This window comes from Natrix helvetica (assembly GCF_964273705.1).
Source record: "Natrix helvetica genome assembly, chromosome: 1".
In the NCBI taxonomy this organism is placed as follows: domain Eukaryota; kingdom Metazoa; phylum Chordata; class Lepidosauria; order Squamata; family Natricidae; genus Natrix; species Natrix helvetica.
This window is the reverse complement of record NC_138548.1, coordinates 212393375-212420545: the sequence shown is the minus strand read 5'-3', so window position 1 is coordinate 212420545 and position 27171 is coordinate 212393375. Positions and strand designations below refer to the sequence as shown.

Sequence of the window (27171 nt, the reverse complement as noted above, 5' to 3'; positions counted from 1 at the left end):
TAGAACAATATTGGACCTCTGAAAAGTATAAGCATGCATATGTACTCAGTACTTGGTTTGGGCCCCTTTTGCAGCAATTACTGCCTCAATATGGCATGGCATGGAAGCTATCAGCCTATGGCATTGCTGAGGTGTTATGGAAGACAGGATGCTTCAATAGCGGCCTTCAGCTTTTCTGCATTGTTCGGTCTCATGTCTCTCATCTTTCTCTTGGCAATGCCCCGTATATTCTCTATGGGGTTCAGGTCAGGCAAGTTTGCTGGCCAATCAAGCACAGTAATCCCACAGTCATTGAACCAGGTTTTGGTGCTTTTGGCAGTGTGGACAGCTGGAAAATGAAGTCAGCATCCCCATAAAGCTCGTCTGCAGAAGGAAGCATGAAGTACTCCAAAATCTCCTGGTAGACAGCTGCGTTGACCCTGGTCTTAATGAAGCACAGTGGTCCAAAGTCCTGTTGCTCCTTGGTCCAAAGTTCTCTTTTCTGATGAGAGCAACTTTTGCCAAAAGCAGCAAAAACTGGTTCAATGACGGTGGAATTACTGTGTTTGATTGGCCTCTCCATTCTTCCTCCATACTCTGGGTCCTTGGTTTCCAAATGAGATGCAAAAGTTGCTCTCATCAGAAAAGAGGACTTTGGACCACCTGTATATGAAGACATTCCATGACAGGAAGTCAGAACAGAAAAGCCATGCTTACTGACTTGAGCTTTCTCTAATAGTTACAATGCTTTTGTGAGTGATTAGCTCTCTAAAACGACAGGGTTACTCCATAAGTTCAAGCACTTATTCTTTTTGTTTCCAGAGGAAGGCCTGCAATAGCTCTACCGCAATTGCGGAAAGGGACAAGAAGATGTAGTTCATTCTGAATTCTATGATTTGTTCAATAAGCCACAACAGACTAAGCCCACAGCACACCTTAAGCCAAAAATGAATAGAGTACGTTTTGATTTAGTGCAATTTGTGAAGTCAGCCGAAATTTCCCCAAAAGACATTTCAACGCCTTCAATGAAATGCAGGAAGGCCTGGTGTGCTGTGATCCATGGGGTTGTGAGGGGTTAGGCACAACATAGTGACTGAACAACAACAAATAAAGTACAATATCCCCATAGTATTTTGGGCACAAATCCATTATCATTAAATCAATTTCATGCATAAATCTTGCACTTATGGTGAAATGAATCCTAACATGTTACATATCCACCAGTTCTGCCCTGGCTGCTTTCACTTATCCAGAATTTGCTTCCGTTGTTAAATTAGCCTTAATTATCTGCATTCACACATTGAATAAATCATGGTTCACAAAATGTAGTGAACAGATTCAAATGTCATGTTGAGCCTAAATAAAATATGTCCTAAGTATAGTTTAGGGCAATATATGAACCCAGCCATGTATACAGCAGGTTGTTTACCTGCAACTAAGGCTGTTCAGTTGTCATCTGAGCATTTAATTTGACAGATTTGGGCCTGTGCAGACCAACATTCTCAAATATTTTTTAGGTGAGCTAAATTGGCAGCAACCACCTCTTCAAGTTCCTATATAGCACCAGCCCATCAAAATCTCCCCAGTTTTTGTTTTGTTTTGCTTTTGCCTGGGAAATAAAGCAATGACTTCACATCAGAAAGGTGAAGTAGGGAGAATCGTGTGAATAATCCACTTACAGATATGAATTGTTCTGTTATTCTTCATGGTCTCTGGGCATAATGCCCTTAGAGAATAGCAAGTTTATCATAAGGTAAAAGGTTGGGAATCAGAATATAGAATCCTCTTATCAAAAGAGCCACCTGCTCTGGGCCTGACATTGAGAAGGTGGGATAGTCCACATTGTAACTCTGCAGATATTTTAAAGTGGAAATTCTTAAGAGAGATACCAGAGTAAACAATGTTTTTTTTTTTAAATTTAGCAGAAGTGCCTTTAACATCATCAAGGGCCAATACTGTAAGCCAATCAGCTGGTAAACCAGACAATATATTGGGAAGGGGGAAGAAGGCCACCTCCTCATTCAGAATAATGCGCAAGCAGCCAATTGGGAAAAAAATAGTTCTCATAGCTTAGAATGCCAGACTGTCTGACATCTAGGCAATGTAGCATAGAATCCAATTGGCTGGTAGAACTAGAAAAGAAAACAGGTAAAATAATGTCTGGGGATATAGAGAATGTAGACACAACTTTGGGTATAAAAAATATGTAGGTCACCCTTATCTTTGTGCCAGATTAAGGAAAGTGGTGGGAGGCGAATATACTGGCTACGTTATGGGAAGATTCAAAGAGCTGGGAGACATAGGAAAATGCCACATGAATCCCTGGAAAAGCAAACTAAAGTCTTGACATGAACTTCTTGACCACCAAGTGAAAAAATGGATAAACCAAGAACAAAAATATTCAATACCAAATTAGCATCCAAGCAAACTCTTAAAAAATGAGCTAGAGTAATATAAGAATTAGTCAACATTTGGCAGGACTCCTTCCATAGTCCAGAAAAGGGGTGGGATCTAAACAGGAACAAAAAAGAGAATATCCATTAAGCCCTATAAGCAGAGGTGGATTCCTACCAGTTCAGACCGGTTCGACCAAGTAGGTAGTACCTCAGCCTGCCAGGCCCCCAAACTGGTTCTCTTGGCGGCACCATAGGCGCCACCATCTTGTTTTTGCACTTTTTAAAAGTACTGTACATGCATGCATAGTGTGCATCAAGTGCGCATGTGCACGAAGCACCTCGCGTGCACAGCGCATCCCTGAGCGAACCGGCAGTAGCAGCAGCTGGAACCCACCCCTGCCTATAAGGTTAGATCCCTGAGGATGTTCGGTATATCCTGAATCAAGGAAAGAGAGACCATACTAGCAGATAGTATCTGATGTGTCTCCAAACTAATACTGATTGAACTGCAGTAATTTATAAACAGATCTAGGCTACCATAGGCAGACAATGGTAAGCATCTTTATTGTAATGAATAATGTAGGTTAATGAGATAATTTGTGAGAGATGGATGGATGGATGGATGGATGGATGGATGGGAGGGAGGGAGGGAAGGTAGGCAGGCTAAGGGAAAAAAGTAAAGATAGAACCAATGGTAATAATCACCCTGGATGCAATGCTTAAACAACTGGAGCATCACTTGAACACCATTGGCATTGACAAACTCACCATCAGTCAATTGCAAAAGGCAATCGGAACAGCTTACATCCTGAAATGATACTTTTCATATCAAATAACATTTGCCTATCTCACATCTGCCTCTGTCTCGAGTCCTTAGGAACGACTTGATGGGTGGATAAAAATGTAAAATCCAGTCTAAACATCTGATTGACTATATATCAATGATAACAACAATAAACAGGGGAAACATAATAAGCATACCGGTAAATATACATAGCATGCCGGATGTGGCAGTTATTGAAAAGAAAAAAATCTGGTTCATTGATGTTGTTATTCTGGGTGATGATAATATGGAGGAAAAAACATTTGGAAAAAAATATGAAATATAGGGACTTGCAGATCAAAATTGAATCCTTATGGGAAAAGAAATCCATTGTTATACCAACTATGATTAGAGCCTTTGGAACAATACCTGAAGAACTTCCTTGACACCTGGGAATACTGAATTTATAACAACTAAGTGCCCTAAATTTAAAACACACAGACACAGACACACAGACACACACACATCTTGCCCTCTTGGAACTGCCTGTATTCTTAGATACTATCTTAACAATTCTTTGGTCCTTTCTTCAGACTTGAATTATTAATTTTCCACCAGTCTTAGACTGTGAATCTAACTGCACATTGCCCACATAATACACAGGGGAAAACTGAAGAACCAAGATACCCTGTGGAAATAACAAGAGTTTGGATGAAGACGATCACTACAAATATCTAAAGGTGGTACCTTTGTCACCATCAAACAACACCATCTGCTATCCCAGGTCTTTGGTAAGACTCAATAAAAATGCCAAATCCAGTCTAAACATCTGGCTGACTCTGCGATGAACCACGTAATTTATTAAATATAAATGAAAGCCGACTCCCATAGACTCTAGGCGGTTTACAAATTGTTAAAAACGCTAATCTTTCATCTCTCTGCTTCAAAGATGTGCTATAATTACCACCATGCACTTGATAAATGTCTGTGATACCAAAAGAGGGATAATAGAAAGAAATACTGATATTGGGTACACTCAAGAATAAATCAGGAATGACAATATATTTTGGGATGATGACAGTATGAAAGCATGCATCCATAATGTCTAAAGACGGATACCTGTGATTATCCTGGAAGGATAACAGAAGGATGTTTGTCAAAATCAAAGCTCTCAAGGAGTGATATAATCATTCACAATCTTCACCTCAGATTGGAGATCTTTACGATTCTTCTTCAAAGTGTGACTTTGAGTAGACTCTGTGGCTCATGCCGATAATGTGCTAGGAAGCGCCAGCAATAGAGGCTAAAACCGAGTTTCATTCTAAGATTGTTAGGGTGAATAATTGCTGTGTAAATTTCCCCCCGTTTGGCCATCTCCTGTACCTTCTGGACCTTATGAAAACACCATCAATAACAACAGCTACCTCAACCAAATAATAAAAATGATAGGTAATACAACTGATGGAAACTTCAAGATTGAAAAATACAGATAGTCCTCAAGTTACGACCATAATTGAGCCCAAAATTTATGCTGCTAAGTGAAACATTTGTTCCGTGAGTTTTTCCCCATTTTATGACTTTCCTTGCCACAGTTGTTAAGGGAATCATTGCATTTGTTAAGTTAGTCACATGGTTGTTAAGTGAATCTGGATTCCCTATTGACTTTGCTTACGTCAGAAGGTAGCAGAAGCTGAACACATGACCCCAGGACACTGCAACTGTCATAAATATGAACCAGTTGCCAAGCATCTGAATTTTGATCATGTGACTGTGGGGATGCTACAAGAGTTGTGAGTGTGAAAAACGGTCGTAAGTTATTTTTTCAATGCCATTGTAATTTTCCACAGTCACTAAATGAATTGTTGTCAGTCAAGGACTACCTGTAGTCTTCCAGAAAGGGCCAGGCATTAAAAGGTAAATGTAAAGGTTCCCCTTGCACATATATGCTAGTCATTCCTGACTTTAGGAGGCAGTGTTCATCTCTGTTTCAAAGCCAAGGAGCCAGCGCTGTCCGAAGTCGTCTCCGTGGTCATGTGGCCAGCATGACTAAATGCCGAAGGAGCATGGAACGCTGTTACCTTCCCCCCAAAAGTGGTTCCTATTTTTCTACTTGTATTTTTACATGCTTTCGAACTGCTAGATTGGCAGAAGCCGGGACAAGTAACAGGAGCTCACTCCATTACATGGTGCTAGGGATTTGAACCATCAAACTGCCGACCTTTCTGATCGACAAGCTCAGCATCTTGGTCACCGCATTCCTTGGACCAGGCATTAAAGAGGCCCAAATAGTATAGCCAAATCTATTGTAGCATGACCACCCCAACAATATTCTCTGCAGTGTTGTCAGCAATATATCAACACATTGAACTATTGCTTTGAAAAATGGCCCCAGTCAGTGAGAAAGACAGTGACTAAAAGCTCTTTCAGAGAAAGGCTAAAAACAACAACAATTGCTATTTGATTTCACAGGGGTATTAATAGAAGCCTTTTCAACCTTATCATTTGATATTTGACATTCTATCTTTGAGATAGAATACCAACATCTCCCAAATGAATTCAAGCTAAGTCTCTCTTTATCAAGGCATGTTGATAATATTCTAATGCCCCGAGTCCCTTTTTGGGAGAGGGGGCGGTTTATAAATCCAAATAAATAAATAAATAAATAATTTATACCCAGGGAGGTTTCTACTGTGATGCAATCAGGAATTAGATCTTTGAAGAGGAAGATTCCATTCTGTCTTGTACACAATATGAAACTTCCATATACCATATATATACATATACATGCATGCATGCGTGCATGCATGTATGCATATATACATACTGTACATACATACATACATACATACATACATATATACATACTGTACATACATACATACATGCATGCATACATACGTACATACATAAAATAATAGATTCTCAGGCATCTCAGCAGCCCTTTCCTCCTTGAAGGAACATAGGCAAAACTGATAGCGATATTAGAACTGAGACATCAGATAAGACCAGACTGGTTATCAAGGAATGGTGGCTGCATTGGTGAGCTGAAATGAAAGGAGAGGGAGAGCCTCCAAAGAAAAGAACAGTCATTAATCCAATTGCTGAATCTGCAGGAGAAAGAAATACTCAAGCATAAGATTCTGAATCAGAAGCAAAATTCTCTGAATCCAACCCTGGCATTCAGTACTGAATGATGGGTGATTGTGCTACAGAAGACAACACCAGGGCACATATAGCAGGAACTGCTTATGAAGTATACTGCTGTTGTTGAGCCAGTATGGTCTAGTAGAGAACTGGAAATCATATCTATTGTTTATGGAGACATTTTATAAAGAGAAGAGAAATGATTGCAAATACATCAAAAGGAAAAGCCTGTGTAGAAAGAATCTTACTGCGGATAATAAGTATAGAGGCACACTGAGTACTGTGGTACTCTGTTCCAGAAAGATCTGAGGTTGCAGAATGTCCTTATTTTTAGTACACTTAAAACCATAAAGGCAGAACCTTTGGAAGCATCAGATTTTGTGTTTTTATTTATTTATTTTATTTCAATACAAACAACCCATCTTGTATTAAACAGTGTGCTGTCTGGGTAAAAATATCTTGTGCAATAACAATTAGAATTTACAACCATAGTTGTTATTTATGTACTCATGACTTAATAATGATATACTTAACATATCTGAGATACTATAACAATCCTCTTCTTAAAATATTTAATTCTATTAATATATTTTCTATATTTCACTAATCTACTTTCATTTCTAACTTTCATTTTTATTCTCTAACCATCGGTGTTGTGCAAATTCAATCCTGGCTGCTGTTATTTAAACCCTTTGGTGCTTCCGCGCACGTGCATGGTGCGTACAGCACCTGAATGACGCTCCACCAAGCAGCTGGAGCGTTGCGGAGGCTTGCAGAGGCGTCGCTAGATGGTAAGATGCATGTGGAGGACACCGGGCCTCGTTGCAACCATACCGGTTGCAACTGGATCCGGAACCCACCACTGGATAATACGACCCGGGTGTCTGCTGGCATTTCTAGCATTTAGCTGATTTATCTTTAAACATCTTTGCCAACCTTGCCAGTGGAAAATGCCAACTATAAAACATCTTATATAAGTTTTCTTTATATGCAGTAGACATTGTAATTTATAGTTTCTATCCCATAGTTGCTGTCATTCTACTAATTCTGTCGTATAACCAAATTTTTTTGCCCCTGCTATCATTGTCTCCTTAACTTGGCAGTAAAAGGCTCCTTGAGGTGCAAAAAGTTAGCTGCACCTAATTTAATTACTTCCGTTTTCTTGGTATTGAAACAGGAGGTGAAAATAATATTCCCTGGATTAATGGCACAAGTGTCTTGGGCAAGGTATTTTGGTGCCTAAATCACAATCAGATTATGGGGTTTTTAATCCCCAGTTTCCATTTCGATGATGTTGGACAATGGTTAAAATTTGTGTTTATCCCTTGCTCAAATAGGGTGACTTCCAGCTGCGTGTGCTGCTTTCAGAATCTGCCTCCACAGAGACATGCAACAGCAGAATTTTTGGTAACAGAACTAGTGTGACACTTTCTAAGACAGGAGAGAAACCTAAAGTGGCAGCCCCGGGGAGGACTTTCAGTTTCACAGTAAAAACACTTTGGGGAGGATGGCCACAAAATCTTAGACTTCAAGACATAGATGGTTTTTGAAAAAGGCATCAACAAGAAAGAGACAATGTTATCTTGCTTTTTGTTTCATTTGCTAAAGAAAAAGAAACATCGCTCAAACATGGTGGACGAAGAACAAATAAAATGCTTAAAGTCACCAAGATGGTGGGGCAAAAAAGAACTGAGATGATTTTGGCAGTCTAGTGTTCTATAAAATTTGGATTTTTTCCTAAAAAAGGTCAGCTGTAGGATATTCTGGATTGGTTGCACAAGACCATGAAGTGTAATTATAGTTATCTCAGCATAGATCAGTGGAGATATACTGGCCAGTGAAATGTAGAAATACAACCAACATTTTAACATTATTTACAATTCCCTGAGAGACCTAGCAAGTTTGTATGTTCATTTTTTAGATTTAGAACACCAGTCACGGATAGGTTAATGAAGCTTTCACATTATGTGCTATGGCATTATCTGGTTGTTTGTTTTAGCTTAGTATACTACATGAATCCAGTTGCTGTACTTTGTAAACCATTGCTCCCTTGTTGGGCAAATCCAATCATTTGTAGTACATTTAAAAAGCTAAGATGAGGCAATGTCTTAGCGCAATATATTAATCCAATCACTGTATGAAACGGCTTGTTTTACTTGGAAGCAAAATGATTCTTGAGCTAAAGTTCCACTACTAGAGTTATCCTCCAGGTTACATAATTAATCACATTGAATGACATTTGTCACCATCTTGATGAAGTAAGAGCTACTTTTTTTAAAGAATTCTCAGCATATTCCCCAGTTGCAGGAAGAAGCCTTCCCACACCTTTGCAAGTAAAATGACAGATGTAAAATTACTGCCAACTCAATGCCAGCCGATCCATTCAACTTCCCTATAACTATGCACACTTTAATCCACTTGGGGGTTTGGTTTGGTTTGAGTTTTTTTTTTTTTTTAGAAAGCACCCAACCAGCATGTAGTGTATGTATGTGTCTCTAATGAAAGTATTGCCTCTTTCTAAAAAAGATAAGTTTAGCTTCAAAAAAATGATAGTGCAACCCTGCTCTGGGAACTGAGGGGGAAGATATCTGAGTGACATAATGGGAACCAACCAATCAGTATTGTATACAGACAGCTTCTCTTTCAAACTTGTTGAACTAGTTTTTCCCAGGTTCAGCCCTGGAGAGGAATGGTACATTTGGGCTGCGCACTAAAAATGTTACGACGGGCCACCTTCACCCAAAGTTAAAAAACTCTGAATACAGTCACCAGGTCTCAGCTGTCTCACCCTCATTTCCCTGTGCAAAAGGAAAACACCAGCCCCCTTGGGAGTAAGTCTTATCACCTTGATACTATCCAGACTCAGTGCCTCAAAGCTTAAAGGCTGCAGCAGGGAGGACTTTTGGAGAGGGAGAAAAAAAAAGAAAGAGGAAGTAGAGGAAGAACACAAGCTGATGAGCGAGAAAAGGCAAAGAGAGTACAACTTGGACTTCTCTATCCCAAGTTCTAAATGTCTCCCACCCCTCCAAAGAAGCTTAACCTTGAAACAGTTCATTTCCCCAATGGAGAACCGAGCCATTCCTTCAAACAGGAGTGGCAGCTAGCTACTGTCAAGAAGAATTGCTTTGGCTCTTCTTCTTCAGCTGAAGCTGGCATGCCAGATAATGGCGATTGGGAAGGGGAAGACCAAAGGGCATAAAACTGCGCTGCCAAGAAGGTTTATCTCTTTTAGCTGGGCGTCATATTTTCATAGACTAAGGTGTTTCTTTAAAACACTAACCTAAAGACATTAGAGGTCTCAGCAATGGAATGAGCTACTTAGGAATCCCTGGACAAAGCCCCAAGGGAAATTAGGAAAAGAAAGACATCAGATCCATTGGGGATGAAAAATACTTTATTGACTTTTTTGATAAGGTCCTGCTGATACTTGATACTTTTCTGAAACAACATTTTAATGAAGACAAATAGATTTATGGGAAAGTCTTTACAAGTTAAGTATGTTATTGTTTAATTGCATACCAAAGCATTGGAATCTGATGGTCTATGAGGAATTATGATTGTACCATCCAGAAGATGTGGCAAAAAGGATAACATTGAGAAACTGGAGAAGTGAAATTATTCCAAGTATTAAGGTTGATTTTCAAAAATGTGTAATTTAGTCTTCTTGGAAGCAGGGACGTGCGGTCAGGGGAGGCAGGGGAGGCAGAGCCTCACCTCTCATCATGAAATAATAATATATAATAATAATATCCACGAGGGAGTTTCATATATATAAGAGGAAGAGGAGGGAGGAGGAGGAGTGTGCGCGGGGCGCTCCCAGCTGGGCAACCGGCGGAGGCAGGAGGGTTCTCGGAAGTGCCAATAACCTTCCTGCCTCTGCTGTACTTTGCGCACTCCTCGCGACTGCAATAGACGTCCAGAAGTGGCAGGGGTTTGATGACGTCGCCGCAGCTGCTATGCGCGGATGGACGGAGGTAGCCAGAGTGGCGCTGAGGCAGTCCGGCGGACGAGTGACCGAGGATCAGGCTGCCTGATCCTCCATCGCTCGCTCGCTCGCTCGCTCTTTCGTCCACCCGGACCCCTCGGCGCCACTCTGGTTACCTCAGTCCGGCCGCGCCCAGCAGCGACGTCAGCGATGTCATCAAGATGAAGTGGCTTGAAGGCGAAGTGCTTTTCAGTGCTTTTCTGTGCGTCTGGTGTTTAGGTAGATAGCCGGATGTCCTAAACGCCAGACGCACAGAAAAGCACTGAAAAGCAGCTGCTGTTGGGGATCGCGGAGTGCGAGCCAGCGGAGCGCACTCAGGAAGGTGGGGAATGGGATCACGTGTGCTGGAGGATGAGGCAGCCTCAGCTTCCAGCACACGTGGTCCCATTCCCTGCCTTCCTGATGACGTCACCAGCCTCACCAGCCATAAACCTCACCGCACATCACTGCTTGGAAGTGTCAATATTTTCTACTAATCAACAAATGAAACAAGAATATGTTCAACTTTACCATAGATGTTATGGTATTTTACAATTATATTTTGATTATAATATAGAATTATATGATATTTCTTGTAATCCAATGGCTATCTATAAGTTTAATATTTAAGGTAGATTTTTTTGCTTTTTAAAATCTTTTCCTTTTTAATTGTATTTTTTATGGATTGTTTCAGATAATTTTGTTATTGTTACATACCTTGGTACTTGGCTTATATTATTTCTTAAAATAATGAATTTCTGAAAAAGTTGTTACTTAAAAAATTGTACCTCCTAAAGTTGGGGGGGAGGGAAATGAACAGTCCTTTTGCCAATCCCTGACATGCCATAAGACATCCCCCCCCCCCCCCCGTCTATACCAACACACTATCCATCACATTTCCAAGTGATGTCTTTGGCTCTGCCACATAAACTATGGCTATTTGATCCAAGCTCAGCCAAGATCATTTGTGAAAACAGTGGTTGCATTGTGTGGGTGCAAATGGCAGCTCTGCCCTTCCAGGCCTTAGCCCAGGGCTATGTTAGGTTAATATCAAATTTAAAAACAGTGAACCCGAGTACTATAGTCATTTGTTTTCCTACAACATTTTCTTTCCTTGCCTGAAGAGTCCAATGTTGTTGGGATCCATCATACTGTATCCTTTGCCATTTATTCTAAGAATGGCATTCAAGCTGAATTAATAACACTTCCTCTGTCACTATTTCTGGCTTGTGGCTGGTTGCCTGCTCTCATAATCTAACTAGATGCCTGCAGCATAGCTTGGCTTTTTTCCCACAGGTCAGATTTAATAATGACTCTACGAGAAGCCCCTAGTTAAACTTGGCTGATCTCAAAAAGTTAAGCAGGTTCAGAACTGGTTAGTCTTTCGATGAGAGGCTGTTGGGAAATCTTACGGTTTCTTAAACTAAAAGTGAGAAGTTGAAAAAAAGATTGCAGAAAAAGTTGCAATCCTTGGATGAACAAACAAATAAAACAAAAAAGACAAATCATTTTCATCTATTTGTCATGACACATCCGTGAAGTCACTGAGACTTGAACTCAATTTGAGGATTACATTTTACTAAAAAATACTTCACCATGCTAATTAAGATAGCAATAACTTACAACAACACATCTTCCTTCACCTTAGAGAAATTCAAGGCCTTTGCCCTAACATATACAATCTTCCTTTTCTCTGAATCATTCTGCTTCTCCACCAATGATGTTCTCTATATCTATCTGGTTACTTCTCTCTTCTTTCATTTGGATTGATGCCTGCTGTCATAGTCTGTTCTAATTACCTCAATGGGATCCTCTTGAATTTCTATAATTGCTAACCAGCACAGCCACTTTGAGGTGGTTGAGAACCATAGGTGTTGATGTTCAACACATCTTAAGTGCCACAAGATGAGACAGGACGATCTATTTCATTGCTACTTTTACTGCATACTACAGTGGATTTCCACCTGGACCCACACAATTCCCAAACAGCATACTGACTGGGGATAAGGCAATTGTCCAATACATCTCAAGATTGTCATGTTGAAGAATGCTGCCTTCCAAGTTCAATTAGCTTTGGCTCTGTTACTCCAACCTGTTTAAACTCATTTTAAGAATATAACCCACATGATTTGGTTTCTCCAGCCTAGAATATATACAATCCTCAGGATACTTTGGCCACCTTTGAAATCTACAACCTTTAGAGACTCAATCAAAATGCCATGGACTTTTCGATAGCATGATCCTGCTCATTCAACTAGAACTCAGCTATTTACTTTGTTAGTGGGACAAGAGCTGCAATGGATTTACAAATAAAAAGGTGAAAGATGAATCATTTCTATCCCTGATGCTTGCCAGGAACACCTGTCATGTTTTATCCACAATAGCAGAAGAAAGGGCATGGCAAATCAACATAAATAACCCTGCTGTATTATTTTCCAAAAACAAGTTGCTTTTGGGAAACTCCTTCCCACTCAAATCCCATACTTTTAACATTTCCTACAATTGGCCGGATAGCAAGTTTCATCATTATTGGGATGACAGGAACTGCAGTCCATGGTTGCTCACTGCTCTCCCATAAAAAAAAAATATTTTGAAAGGTGAGATCCCACAGTGCAACCTCTTAACTAATTCAAAGCTTCTTGATCTTGTCTGATGCTCTCAAGAGGTCTTAGATTTGCTTCCCCATAGTTAAAATGGAATTTCAGGCGTTAATCCAATGGTTGGAAAGGGGCATTTCAGATTAAGGAAGTTTGATCTAGAGGGTTGATTGCTAACCCTTTTAATGTAAGTAAGTGGGGATTCGAGCATTGCCCTTTATTGTAGCAATTGTTTTATTGTATAATAAGAGACTATTAAAAGTCAGAGTTTCTGTCTCACATAATACCAAACAAAATCAAATTTTGAGTTTCTTTCTCATGCTTTCACAGTTCTCTACCTTTCCATTGCCGGATTCAGACTTGCCAAGGTTTTTTTTTTAATTGCTAAAAATCATTGTTACCTTGCTACTCAATGCAGTATCAGTGGGAAGAAAAGAAGAGTATATTCATGTTTAGTTTGGTTAGGAACCAATTCTTTAAGTAGTCTTTTTTTTTGCCAGAAGAACGTTATACAAGAAAAGGGAGCAAAGAAGGGCTAGTGATACACACAACTGTCTATGCCAGGGGTGTCCAAACTTGAGAACTTTAAGACTTGTGGACTTCAACTCCCAGAATTCCCCAGCCAGCTCTGCTCTGCTGGCTGGGGAATTCTGGGAGTTGAAGTCCACAAGTCTTAAAGTTCCCAAGTTTGGACACCCCTGGTCTATGCTAAGTTAAACTAATTAGCCAAGCAGAATTATGTGAATTGACTGTACTTGCATGCCTTGTTTATCTTGTTCACAGTCTAGAATGAACCCCAACAGAGGCACTGTAAATCATGGGAGGGAGGGAGAGCTACACAGAGTAAATGTCCTACCTTCAGACATTGCCAATTTTTTATTCAAGCCTGCATGTATTTTCTATTCTCCATACTACTGAAGACTAGAAACTTGGGTTTTGTTTTCAAAAATATGTGTATTTGACATTGCCCAAATGGCAATTCCTTGCCAGTATAGCAGGTTTTTCTGTCTCACTAGATGTAGAAAATCCTAATGTCAGGCCTGGGAGCCATCTTTTGCATTGGGCCTTCAGGCCTGCCACATTTTCTGCTGTGGGAAAATGAGCGGGGGGGGGACGAGGATTATACGGAGCATGGGAGATATATAGTCTAAGTAACATTCCTTTCTCAGAGAGTCAAGGACATCTTGCCCTGCACCTGGAGTAGGGTGACTGAGAGGCATCTCCATTTGGGAAGGTGCCTGATTGGACCATGTGATGGACATGTGGGTGCTGGGCAGGTACTTGAACTTTCATTTGCGTGGGGAAAACCTGGAAGCTTTCAGATTCGGGTTTTCCCAGATATGCCAATATGACATCTCTAATAAAATGGAACTTTGAAGAAACTCTCACAGTCTTCTTTTGTTGGGGGTGTTACTTAGAACCCTGACAACTAGTCTAATCTTGGCCATGATGAGATTTGGAAGAAAACATGATCCATGGGACATAAACTTAATTAGCTAGTCCTCCTATCAGAAATTAACCCACAATTGTTTTTCTATCATCAATCCCAACTTAACGACTTTGGGTAGGTTAGACTACAAATTACACAATTCATACTTAGTCTATTTAAGACTACTAGAATTATGGACCCTGCTGACTTGCTATGATAGGGTTATAATCTAATATATCTGAAGGGTATTAGATTAAAGAAAGGTATCCTCTAATTTCCAATACAAGAATCTCAAAATAAGACCATGGCAAGTATAACCTCCACTTAAGGAAATAGGAGACCTATGGTCCTCTAGCACATCACGTCCTGTTACCTGCCCAGAGTACCTGCACTTGTTATGCAGGAAATTTCAGCTAAACTCCACATGGCCAAGAGGTACAAATCAAGCAACACATTTCAGCTCCACATTATTTTTTTATTCCCTCCCCCCAATATATTCTTAGATTCTTAAGTTGGTTAGCCAATAACGTATTTTGGAAACCTCTGGATCTCCTAGAAAGTTACAACTTGATAAGGCCAGTAATGACAAGTTGAATGACACATTGCCCACAATTATTGATCATTCCCTGCCATGAACGCTGTACAGTGTTGTTTGTATTCTGTCTCAAAGGCCTGGCTGAAGTCCTTTCTAAGTTGATGAGATGGGTGCTCTAGAACCCTTTCCTAGATCCTCTGTAAATGGGAAGAAAAGAAATAGCAAAATATTCTTCAGCCACATTCATTGTATTCTCCAGGAGTGGCTGGCCACCATAAATTTGGATCATGCTTTAGAAGTGTTACTCTAAAAGACCTTTCTCTGTCACGGAGTCAAAATTCTACCCACCTATCCTTGAATCAGCAGAAAACTACATCCATAAAAACATCTGCTGTTCCCATTGCTGTCTCTTATCCAGCCTCTGTGGCCCCTGATCTCACTCACTCATCCTCAAAGGTAATAGGCAAAACCTAACAAATTTCACACATCTGCAGGCTGCCATTGAACTGTGCCAAGGATGTCTACCTTAGTACAGCTAAAGCTGCCAATGCTTGTCCATCCATGGATTGGAAATGAGATGAATGCAATCTCAGGAGAACACGATGAGAGGGGGTGGGGAGAGAAAGGGAGAGGGAGAGGGAAAGAGGGAGAGAGAGATTTATACCTTCTGTTGGGCTTTGAATTTGAGCTTGTATTCTGATTGGTTGTCAGACTCCCATGGGGCCATGCATGGGCATCTCTGTAGGCTTTCCTGAGTCCCAAGCTTGGTTGACTCTTGCTGGGTGATGTTGTAATGAAAAGGCTTTGGGATTTAGGGCTGGGGGGGGGGAAAGAGAGAGAGAGAGAGGGAGGGAGGGAGGGAGAGAGAGATGTGGTCTGGGCACAATTGTGCTATGATTAGTGGGTAAAGATTATTAGCAAATGGGCAAAGGCTCTTAGACAGAAAACATATGTGGGGGGTTTTCAGAACAGCTTTATTAGAACAAAGATGATATTTGGCTACCATATTTTTGATATGTTCTGTTTATGCAACAGTGACTGTTTCACAGCATATTCTATGCAATGGAGGTGAGACAAAAGGAACACTCTTCTTGCTCTAAGAAGTTATAATACTCTATAAATATGGATCTGGGCACCCCTTCTAACAATAGGTTAAGCTAAACAGCACATTCCACTCTAGTCATAGAGGAGAGTCAACTCCATCCACTACATAAGAAAGAGAAAAAAAACTGTGCCCAACAAGCTTTGGAGGTAGAGGACAATGTTAGAGGAATAAAGGAAAAGAATAAAGCTTTACAAAGTGTGTTAACAAATAGAAAAGATAAGCAGAAGGCGAGAGACAACTTTTAAATGAAAAGCAAAAACCATACAATTGGGAAAGGTTTTAATGTTCATCTTGTTCAACTCTGCGCTCAAATAAGATTGTCTCATGCATATCTGGGAGCAATTTAAAGCCCAATATTTTTCAATTTCCTGACTATCCTTGAAGGGGAGAAATCAAAAACAAACACAACTATAGCAATTAGCTATAGAAGAAGCTCATCCAAGAAGAAGACAGATTGGACAAGAGTGACAGTATTTTATATGGATATCTGTGTTCTAAGACTAAACCATCCCTAACCATGCTCAGATGAGGATTACTGTCCAGTCCATCTCTTTTAGTCTTAGCCTCGTTATTAAGATGATGACATGGGCAGAAGTACATGGTATCCTGAATTAAGTGAGAAAGACACAAAAAAGAACTTGGACAAGATCAAAGCAGAGGCTACTCAGTCTGCAAAGGTTCCGAGACGTAGATACCTCTTTCATTCTACTGTGGCCCAATGTTTTTTTTTAAAAAGAGTTTTTATTGCACTTCCCCACTTGGTTTGCCTGGATACATATTTTATCCATCATGGCTTTATTTATAAGCCTGCCTTTAATTTCATCCTTTTTAACAGTTTGTTTTTGGCCAAGTGCTGCTACTAATGAAAAACATAAAGGGAGCATTCCATGGAACCAAAAGTAACAGTAAACAGGACCCCAAAGAATATTCTAGGTTGTTTTTTTTTTAATGTCTCACTGTTGGTCCTCGTCTGCCATGTGAGAAACAGTCTGAATCCTGAGACAGGAGGATTCTAGGGGGCCACCCGAAAGCAATTTTAGTTGGCTAGGCAGAAATACCATCCATATTCCCCCTTTTTAAAATTCTGCACTAATCAGAGGAGAGCAGAAACAAGTTCTGCTTTGTAATTAAGCAGGAAGCAAATTGAAGAAAGCAAGAAGAATCAATTTTCACCAACACAAAATGGTCATGTGCTACAATTTTTATTCCAATCAATTTGGAAAATCTGAGCATCCATTTATTTCATTGTTGTTCTGACTAATAAGTCGAATGACCTCTCTCTCTATATATGTATCAGCCTCATACCCCTTATAGTTACAACAGGAACAGTCGCTCCACCTTTCCGTACAGGACAAATACAGATGCTCAGATACATAACAAAGGTGACAGAAAGAAAATTGACAATATAATTGAATGTGGGGAGCAATCCTCAAATTTTCCTTTAGGGGGTGCTCATTTAAAAGATCCAGACTATACCATCCAGCCTGGTTCAATTTTCCAATCAAAACCTTAACATTAATATGTTAATATATACAAAACAGTCCAACAGAGACAAGATGGAGACTTTTTAGATCTGCATTTAATTGGCTCCGAGCACAGACATATTGGTCTCATTATTTTTGGAATCCTATACACCATCATATCTCTTATTGAGGTCCAGACATCTGGGCCTGAAAATTGGTTCTGTTGCTAGGCAGGCATCTACAGAAGATTGCCAAGGAAACAGATTTGTTGCCTACTCAACAGAACAAATCCAAGCACATAGGCTGCTAGCCACCACAACCATCAAGCCAGCCTATTGGGCAGTCCACAGTCTACACAAGAGTGATACTCATATCAGCAACAAGGAGGTGCCGAAGAGGAAAGATTAGAGAGCAGCAGGATGACTATAAAGGATGGATGGATGGATGGATGGATGGATGGATGGATGGGCTAATTATGTATGCAAGTCCTTCTCTTACATGAAGATAGCATGGAGCCATACTGGCTTGATAGCAAGTCATAAATAAGAGGATGGCCGGAAAGGTCTGTGTCAGGATGAAACTACAGCAAAGTTTACTTTGTTCTTTTCCTATGCCTAGCAGAAAGAATCTGACAATGAAATCAGAACAATCTGTTTGCTATTTTAGGAATATATGTTGATGGGACCCTAGTTTAATTGACCGATTCAAGGATTTGGATAGCTTTTGGAGAAGAGGAAAGTTATTCATAGTAGCTAAAGGTTTCAGAAGTAAAAATAAAAATAAAATAATGACTAGCACCATGGTATAATGGTCTAGGCATCTGGAGCACAGGCCCAAAGGTGCCCCTCCTAATCCACAGCCACCCACCACTACAACACTTTTTCCGGCCGAAGCTGAGCACTTTCCCACAAAAACTTACAGATGCTGGGCACTCTTTTCTTAGAGACAGTATGGGCTGCCACACCCCTTCTCCTTCCGCAAACATTCACAAAGTAATCCCTTGCCGCCTGCCCCCTCAACTTTGAAAAAACTTTGTTCAGAGGGAAAAGAAATGGTCCTGGGGGGCTAGGTGGAGGGAGGGGGGAGAGAGGGGGGCTTCCTTCTGCAATCACAAATTGCCTGTCTAATTGCCCACCCTGCACTTCTGAATACTCTCAGTGAGAGGATGTGCCGATGACTGAAAGCAGCCAAGGTTTCAACAACACCTTTCCAGGCTCAATGCAAATCAGTATTCAGGGGGAGGCATTACTCCACACACTGAATGGGAAGGGAATTTGAGGGGGGGGGGAGAGAGAGAAGGAAGGCAACAGGGTTGTCCAAGCTTATCAAACTGGCGTTCACCCACATGAGAGGTTCCTCTGTCCAAACAAATCCCATCACCACCACCATCTACACATTATATCTACATATAGTTATCCTTACCCCAACTTTGTCACTCTCACACTTTCTCGGAGTCAGGGTTCCTGCCATTCATACGGAGTCCTGGACAAATCCATCACAGGGCGGCTCTGACACAGTCTCGTGTGTGTGTGTGTGTGTGTGTGTGTGTGTGTGTGTGTGTGTGTGTGTGTGTGTATCCATCTCAGACGTACGAAGTTCTCTCTCTCTCTCTCTCTCTCTCTCTCTCTCTCTCTCTCATTCAAGAAGACCTTCTCCCTTCCACAGGATCACCCACCGTGCCGCACTCGAGTAAAACTCCGAAGACACCCACACACCCACACAACTCAAAAAGAAAGCGGAGCAGCCCAGAAATCCAAGTGCCACATCAGGGGATCTGACCTCGCACCTCAGCTCAAGGCCCAGCCAACTGCCCACTCACCTGTTTGCCCGCGCAGGCTACAGACGAGGTGGGCTGGGAGGACGGACCGCGACAGACACCTGGAGCTCCGAGGAACTTTCCACGTCCCGTCTCTTCCCGCTGCTCCTGGGCGAATAGGAGCCTCCCTCGCGTTGAGAATCTCTCTCTCTCTCTCTCTCTCTCTCTCTCTCTCTCTCTCTCTCTCTCTCTCTCTCTCTCTCTCAACGTTCGCTAAGAAATCATTATACTCGGCTATTCATAACCCCAGTAGATCATGTGACACAGCCCTGAAAATATACAGCACATTTTTTCAAAAACCACAGAATGACTTCAGGCGAAGACACGGAAAATATTTTCTCTCTTCTCCTCCTCTCTCTGCCGCCGCCGCCGCTCCCCCTGCGCCCAGGCGTCTGTCACAGCTGGGCTGTGGGACTTGTTCCTAGGTCCCACAGCCCAGCGGCTTCCTCCCCCCAAGCCAGGATGCGACCGGAGCCCGCCCGTCACCCACAGAGACCCCAAAAGACGAGCAGACGTTGTGTGCCAGGACTCGGGGGTTTGGTCTAAAGAAGCCCGTGCCGTTTACAGCAGCCCTCTAGTTAACTCTCTCTGTCTATCCCTCTCTGTGGGCGAACCCTTCCACTACACACACTTTGTGAGTGCATTTGCGAGTCACAATGTTGTCAAGTAGCTTTGCCATGCCGGGGTGGGTGGGTGTTGATCTAACTGATCTCCAAGTCTCTGTGGTTTTCACCAGGATGCCAACGGGTCCTGTTCCAAAAAGTAGCCGGTGGGACCACGGGATAAAAACTAAATGTCATTACTCTTTAATAAACAGAGTTAAATACAATCCCTTCCGTTCAGTAAATCCTCCCTTCTGTCATATTAGAAATTAACCCAACTTTTGGAGGTCTTTGGGATGAGGGGCCATCTCAGCTTTCACACTGAAGCCTTGGTACATCTTTGCTCTAAGTTAAGGCCAGTAAGGGCAGAGAAATCTTCCTTGTAAATTGGCTCACCACCTGCTCTTAATCTCTTCCTTCTCTACCCCCACCGTTGCTTAGCCTTATGCAATTGTTAAAGTGCCAAGGAAGTTTTTACAAGGCACTATCAGTCCACATGGCTTTAAAGGAAGCAGTGACCTCAGATAATATGATTGACCCTGCCCAGCATAGTTCTTCAACCTGGTGCCCTCCAGGCATTGGCATGGAATTCTGGGCACTGTAGTATCCACACTTTGGGAGGATCTTAAAAAGCCTCTTTTGGGTGATTTCTCCTGAGCTTTGACAAATAAGTCAAATACAGGTAGTCCTCAACTTATGACTACAATTGAGCCCAAACTTTCTGTTGTTAATTGAGGCCTTTGCTAAGTGCATTTTGCCCCATTTTTGCCATAGTTTGATAAGCGAGTCACTGCAGTTGTTAAGTTAGTAACACGGTTGTTAAGTGAACCTGGCTTCCCCATTGACTTCGCTTGTCAGGTGGTCACAAAAGATGATCACATGACCCCCAGGACACTGCAACCGTCATAAATACAAGTCAATTGCCAAGCGTTTGAATTTTGATCACATTGACCATGGGGTGGCTGCAATGGTTGTAAGTGTGAAAAAAGTTTGTAAGTCACTTTTTTCAGTGCCGTTGTAACTTTGAACAGTCGCTAAATGAACTGTTTTTAATTGAGAACTACCAGTATCCAAATACTAGACAACCATCTCATATTGACTCAGATCTCCGTAGCTCACTAGTGTCTGAATAAATCGGCAGCCGACTCCCATCAGTTTAAGACCAAATTTTTTCTAGTCCCGCCTGGAAATGCCAAGAGCTAAGGCCCTCCCACTGATTCCACAAGTTTATGACTGCTATTTTTAAAGAACACCACATGTTGTCTCCCGAAATGGTGATTATATATATACTATATCCTCCACCTTGGACATGATAACTATTTACATTAGACCACCTGCTGGCAGACACTAGTGCCACTAAAGTCTCCATTTTTAGGGCATTTGAACCTGTGCCATGCTCACACCAACCACTGGCCCTGGGAAAGCACAGCCTGTGTGATTTGGCAACTCTGAACATGCCAGCTGAAGTACGAAAAGCCACCTAGTTATGAAAACTACCCCACTGATCGGGGTGTGTGTGTGTGGATGGACGGACGGACGGACCACAAACAGTTCTTCTTTTCTTGAATTCCAGATCTTGATATCTTGATGGGGCAGATTGAAGGAGAATATTTTTAGAAAGAGATGCCTCTCATATCTACCACCACCCCACCACCCTGCCATAGCTAACTCACGTTTACCACAGAAAGTAAGAAATGCACTAAGCAGCAAGACAAGGGTATTGCTCTTTTTTTAAAAAAAAAATTGTATTTATTTATTTATTTGTCAAACATGTACAAGATAACAAGTATAGGCATGAACATAAACACGAACAAAGCAGGTAAATACAGATAAATGGGAACAGTAGGACAGGGACGGTAGGCACGCTGGTGCGCTTATGCACGCCCCTTTACGGACCTCTTAGGAATGGGGTGAGGTCCACGGTAGACAGTTTGAGATTGAAGCTGTGAGGGTTTGAGTCTGTAACAACAGAGTCAGGTAGAGCATTCCAGGCACTGACCACTCACTCTGTTGCTGAAGTCGTATTTTCTGCAATTGAGTTTGGAGCAGTTTGCCTTGAGTTCGTATTGCATCTCTCCTCAGTTGCACAGAGACGGATGAAGAAATTTAGGTCTCCAAATCCCTGACTTGCTACAGCAAAATACTCAGCCCCAACACAAGACCGTTGGGGACTTGTGAAGTAGAGAGCCCAGCACCTCTTTTTGCTGAGCTCCAGGGTGGAAGAGGGTGGCTTCTGCCTCCAACCCAGTTTGATGGAGAGGCTTGAGCAATCTTGTCTGGACTGGTTGCCCCCCACCTCCAATAAATGCTGCAGGCTTATCAGGCAAGACGGCCTGTTCCAACAAGACAGATCTCCTGTCCTGTTCTCCCCCCCCCCCATCCCCACCCCACACTTCTCTGTTCTTTGCATTGCTGCTCACATTCTGGGAGTCTCTTCCTTCTTTTGTTCCTACGGATTGTGATCCAGCCCTGGCACACAGACAGTCCTTGACATACGACCCCAATGGAGCCCAAGATTTCTGCTGTTAGGTGAGGCATTTGTTAAGTGAGCTTTGCCCCATATTTCGTGCCTCAGTGGTTTAAGTGAACCACTGCTGTTGATAAGTTAGTAACCTGTTTGTGAAGTGAATCTGGCTTCCCCCATTGACTTTGCTTGTCGGAAAGGGGATCGCATGACCTTGGGACACAGCAACGGTCATAAATATAAACCGGCTGCTAAGCATCTGAATTTTGATCACACGATCCTGGGATTGCTGCAAAGGTCATAACTCTGAAAAACGGTCATCAGTCACTTTTTTCAGTGCTGTCGTAACTTTGAACGGTCACTGAACGAACTGCTGTAAGTAGCTTGGCTACTGATGGATCCTTTCTATGATAGCACCAATGCGGGGGGGGGGGGAGATAAACCAGGACAATCTATAATTCCCTATGGTGCCTCCTTTGAAGTAGAACCACAGAGAAACAAAATTCCTCTCTTCACATGCCAGGGTCTTGTTCAATTGCTGGTTACTCTTGTAGTTTATTTTTAAGAGGCCACTTGTGCCCATTAGTATAGATGCCTTTTCTAGTTTGGCCCTCATAGAAAAGGACAAAGATACTCTGAAAACTATGAAAGAAAGGGAAAAAGAAACATCTAAGACTTGTTCAATCCTAAAAAGACTTATTCATGCTTATGAGAACAATTAAAACTGCACTCATACTTTATCCTAAGCTATGGTTTATTTACACATCACGTGGAAAAGAAGCCAAGATTGCAAATAAAGTGATTGCAATTTAATTAATTCCTGCTCTGTTTCCCCTCCTTTTTCACAGTTCCTATCTCGTGCTTTTGTGCCTGGATTCCAGACTAACTTATGCCTTAGTTGAAAAAAAAAACCAGGAATAAGCCAGAGATTGCAAATGAACACATCCCTATGTGCAAATAATGCTAAGCGAAAATGGTCATTAGTAACCCAGCAAGAAACTAAGATTTTTAGATTGTGATGTACCACCCATTCAAACTATAATTTATTTCCTGGTTCCATTATTTCATCTACACATCACACTGACAGCCAAAACCAACAACCACAATTTGACTGAATGTAATATGTGAAGCCCAAAGTAACTACCCTACCCAACTTCATAATTACAGTTCTCAAGAGCTGCATCTTTCATGGTCTAGTCATTGGGGAATAATACTGCTGACGGGGACAAAATTCATAAGGCCACTAAAGATACCACTATATCCAGTTTGCCATGCATTGGCAGATGCCAATGTTTAACAATAGAATCTGCCTGCCTTTCTAAACAAATATGTTACACCTGGGGATATCTAATGCCATTATTAATACCATATTGCTACAAATACAGTCAAAACCACACTTCCTACAAACTACGTCACACCATGCTCAGTGTGGTTTAGTTAGAGCAAGAAAGTTGATTAGGGAACTGGAGGCTAAAATATATAAAGAATGGCAGCTGGAATTGGGTATGTCTAGTTTAATGAAAAGAAGGATTAGGGGTGACATGATAGCAGTGTTCCAATATTTAAGGGGCTGCCACAAAGAAGTGGGAGTCAAGCTATTCTCCAAAGCACCTGAAGGCAGGACAACAAGCAATGGATGGAAACTAATCAAGAAGAGAAGCAACCTAGAACTAAGGAGAAATTTACTGACAGTTAGAACAATTAACCATTGGAACAACTTGCCTCCAGACGTTGTGGGTGCTCCATCCGTAGAGGCTTTTAAGAAGAGACTGGACAACCAAGCGTGTCACTTTCTCATATTAATTCTAATGTGGGAAAGAGAAACATGTGCCCTTTATAATTACGCTAAAATTAAAGTGAAAATTGCTAAATAAAGCAGCAGGGTATGACAGCACAGTATAAGAGGTGTGGGCATAATGTCTGAAATGGTATAGGGTTTGTCTGAAATGATATAGGGTTTCCTGCCTCATCAGGGAATATAAGACCTCCAAGGTCCTTTCCAACTCTATTGTTCTGTTCTGTTCTGTTCTGTTCGGCTGCTTACTAATGGGGTGAACAGTAGCACAGCTCTACCACCGAAGAAAGCAGGCTTTACATGCAAAAGGTCCTAGATTCATTCCTTCACTTTTCATTTAAAAGATAAATGTTGTTGAAAATAGCCCAACTACAGTAGTAATTGTTACCCACTTTGCAATACAGAATGTAGAATTAGATGCACCTTTGATATGATCCAGTTAAAGGTTTCTTGTGTTCTTATGACAAGCAAAGACAAGACGGCTAAATAGCACAGAGATCAATGTCAGTTAAGCAATCGTCCGAGTTCTTCCAAAATGGCAACCTGCAATTCACATCCCTGCTGCCAACCCATCGTAGAGGGGAGCATCCTTAATAATGAGCCAGCCAGCCTTTTCTTGAAACGCAAATGGTTCCCGGCATCTCACTGAGATACGCGATGTTGAAAAAGTCCCCAGAAAGAAGAATTGAGTCTGGATGGTAACTACATACCTCCATTTGACTCCAACATACCTCCATTTGACTTCTCTGTGATGGGCCCGACCTTCTGGAATGACCTCCCCCCCGACATTAGAATGACTACGGATCTCCGCTCCTTCTGTCAGAAACTTAAAACCCACCTATTCCAGCTAGCCGGCTTGGCCTAATTCCACCTATCCCACCTCAGTCTATTTCTAAATTTTTAAAGATTGGTTTTAAGGTCTGTTTTTTAATTTTTATAAATTGTACAGGGGTTGTTTAATCTGATTTTTATTTATGTGTATGATTGTTTGTATGTTTTAAATTTATTCCTGTACACCGCCCCGAGTCCCTCCCGGGAGAGGGGGCGGTCTAGAAATTTAATAAATTATTATTATTATTATTAACATGGGAAATTCAAATGACCCAGCCATGACCACACCAGCACATGAAACTCTGGACTATAGCAAGACTCCTTTGAGTTTGTGGGGTCCCTCAGCTTGGTTGTTTTCATGTAGATATTTTATTGCCTAACTAGGTAAAGTGAGAGAAGTTTCTAGTTTAGTAATGAAATGTTTGCAGTAAAACAACCAAGTTTAGAGAGCATCAAGGAACTCACAGTTCAGCCCTGAGCTACAATTATTCTCCTCTATCCTTCAAGTTTCGTTCTGGGGAAAAACATTAGATTTAGCTTTAGCAAGCAATAGAGTGTTCCTTCTCTTGGTTACATTCAGATACTACAGAAGGTTCTTCCTTTCCCTAGCTTAGAAAATGACTGGGAAAGGTGGCATTTAATTTATCCAAGCAAATGATCCCCTTTCTATTGATTAGCCCTGCCCCAGAAATGCCTACATTCTCTCTTTGAATATTCACTATCTGTACTGTGATATCTAAGGAAAGAAGAGAATTATGTGCCACAGTTCTTTCCATTATCTGAAGCTATTTTGAAGCAAGGTTATGTAAGTACGTTTTTAGGGGCACGGAAATAAACGTACAGTATAAGCATTTAGCATTTTCTACCCAGCAGTAGGCATCCTATATACTGAGGTCGTGACATTTGCATTATATTGACGCTGGTATGCAAAACTTCTTTATCTCTCCAACATTATTTGTTTTTGGGGTGCTGCGTGTTTTTGTGTTTGATTGCGATGCACACATAAATTATCAGTGTATCTCAGAGATGTTAAACTCAAGGCCTGGGGGGTGGGGGGGACAGATCCAGCCCATGGGTTGCTTAGATCTGGCCCACAGGGCTGCCCTGGAAATAGTGAAGGGCTGGTCTTGCAGTGCCTCTCCCAGCGAAAATGGAGCTCTGGAGGGCTGGCAGGACTCTCGCACCATCACAGGCGCCCCTGACACAAGTGACATCGAGTGACCAGAGGTGGGTTGCTCCCAGTTCGGGCCAGATCAGGCAAACTGGTACTAGAAGCGGAGGGAGGCTCCACCCATCCGCCCAGACACTTCTGTGTTTGCGCAGAAGTGTCATGCGTGCGTGGGAGCGTGAATGGGAGCGCACCCGAACCAGTAGTAAAAAAATTGGCAACCCACTACTGGAGCTGGCCACGCCCACCCTCACCACGCCACGCCCCACCAAGGTTAAACACAACCCTGATGAGCCACTCAATGAAATCGAGTTTGACACCTCTGGGGTATCTGACGAACAAAATTGATGTTATATCATCAATTAAATTGGCAATCTGGCAATTTAAACTAGAGGAGAACACGGTAATATAACACCATTTATTTTTCTCTAACTTCTCTTCTGGCAAGGTATGCCGCTAACCTTGATATATTGTAACTTATCTATCAGCTTGAGCTGAATCTTGAACAATTTCAACCACCAACACACACACACACACACACACACACACACATGCACATATACAAAGCCAGCTTCCAGACCTTCTGAATTCACTCTGAAAAGATGCCAGCAGCTTAATGAACAAGTTTTTAATATCATAACCTTTTGATAAGAAGCACAAATCAGCATCCAAATTTTATCTCAGTCTCCATCTCTGACTCAAGAAAAGCTGAATACTAAAAAAAAAAAGCCATTTAAAATATCTTGCAGCTAAGCAGAAATATTCATGTGATATCACACATGAATCTACATTTTAAAACTACAGCATGTAGCCGTCAGAAGGGCGAATGAAAATGTTTGTATACGCAGAAAATAGGATGCTTTAAAGCACCCAGAAATGGTATTTCAATACCTTGCTTGTCTAATTGCAGGCTGGTATTGTACCTATAGAAAACAGCCTCTCTGGTGGTCCATTTAAGGATTAATTCTAAGCTTGGAATTTAATGTAGAATCCATCTCCTTGTCACATGTTAAGTACTTTCAAGTACAGACTTTAGATGCTCTGTGTATAAAGCCTCTCTCCCCCTCTGGGGTGGTGTCCCCAGTATATGACCTGGGCAATACATAGTGCCCTCAAGGCT

General features: G+C 41.6%; 1 protein-coding gene across 2 annotated transcripts in view; it reads right to left on the bottom strand.

Moving 5' to 3' along the window:
- Positions 1-19360, bottom strand: part of RARG (retinoic acid receptor gamma) — a 161338-nt gene extending 141978 nt beyond the window's left edge. Inside the window, exon 1 of one of the 2 annotated variants that reach the window (XM_081936369.1) lies at positions 19195-19360. The gene's annotated coding sequence lies outside the window, so the exon portion shown is untranslated. Of the gene's footprint in view, positions 1-18797; positions 18851-19194 lie in introns of those variants that run through there. The other variant, XM_081936371.1, reaches the window with a different exon arrangement.
- Positions 19361-27171: the final 7811 nt, after the last annotated feature.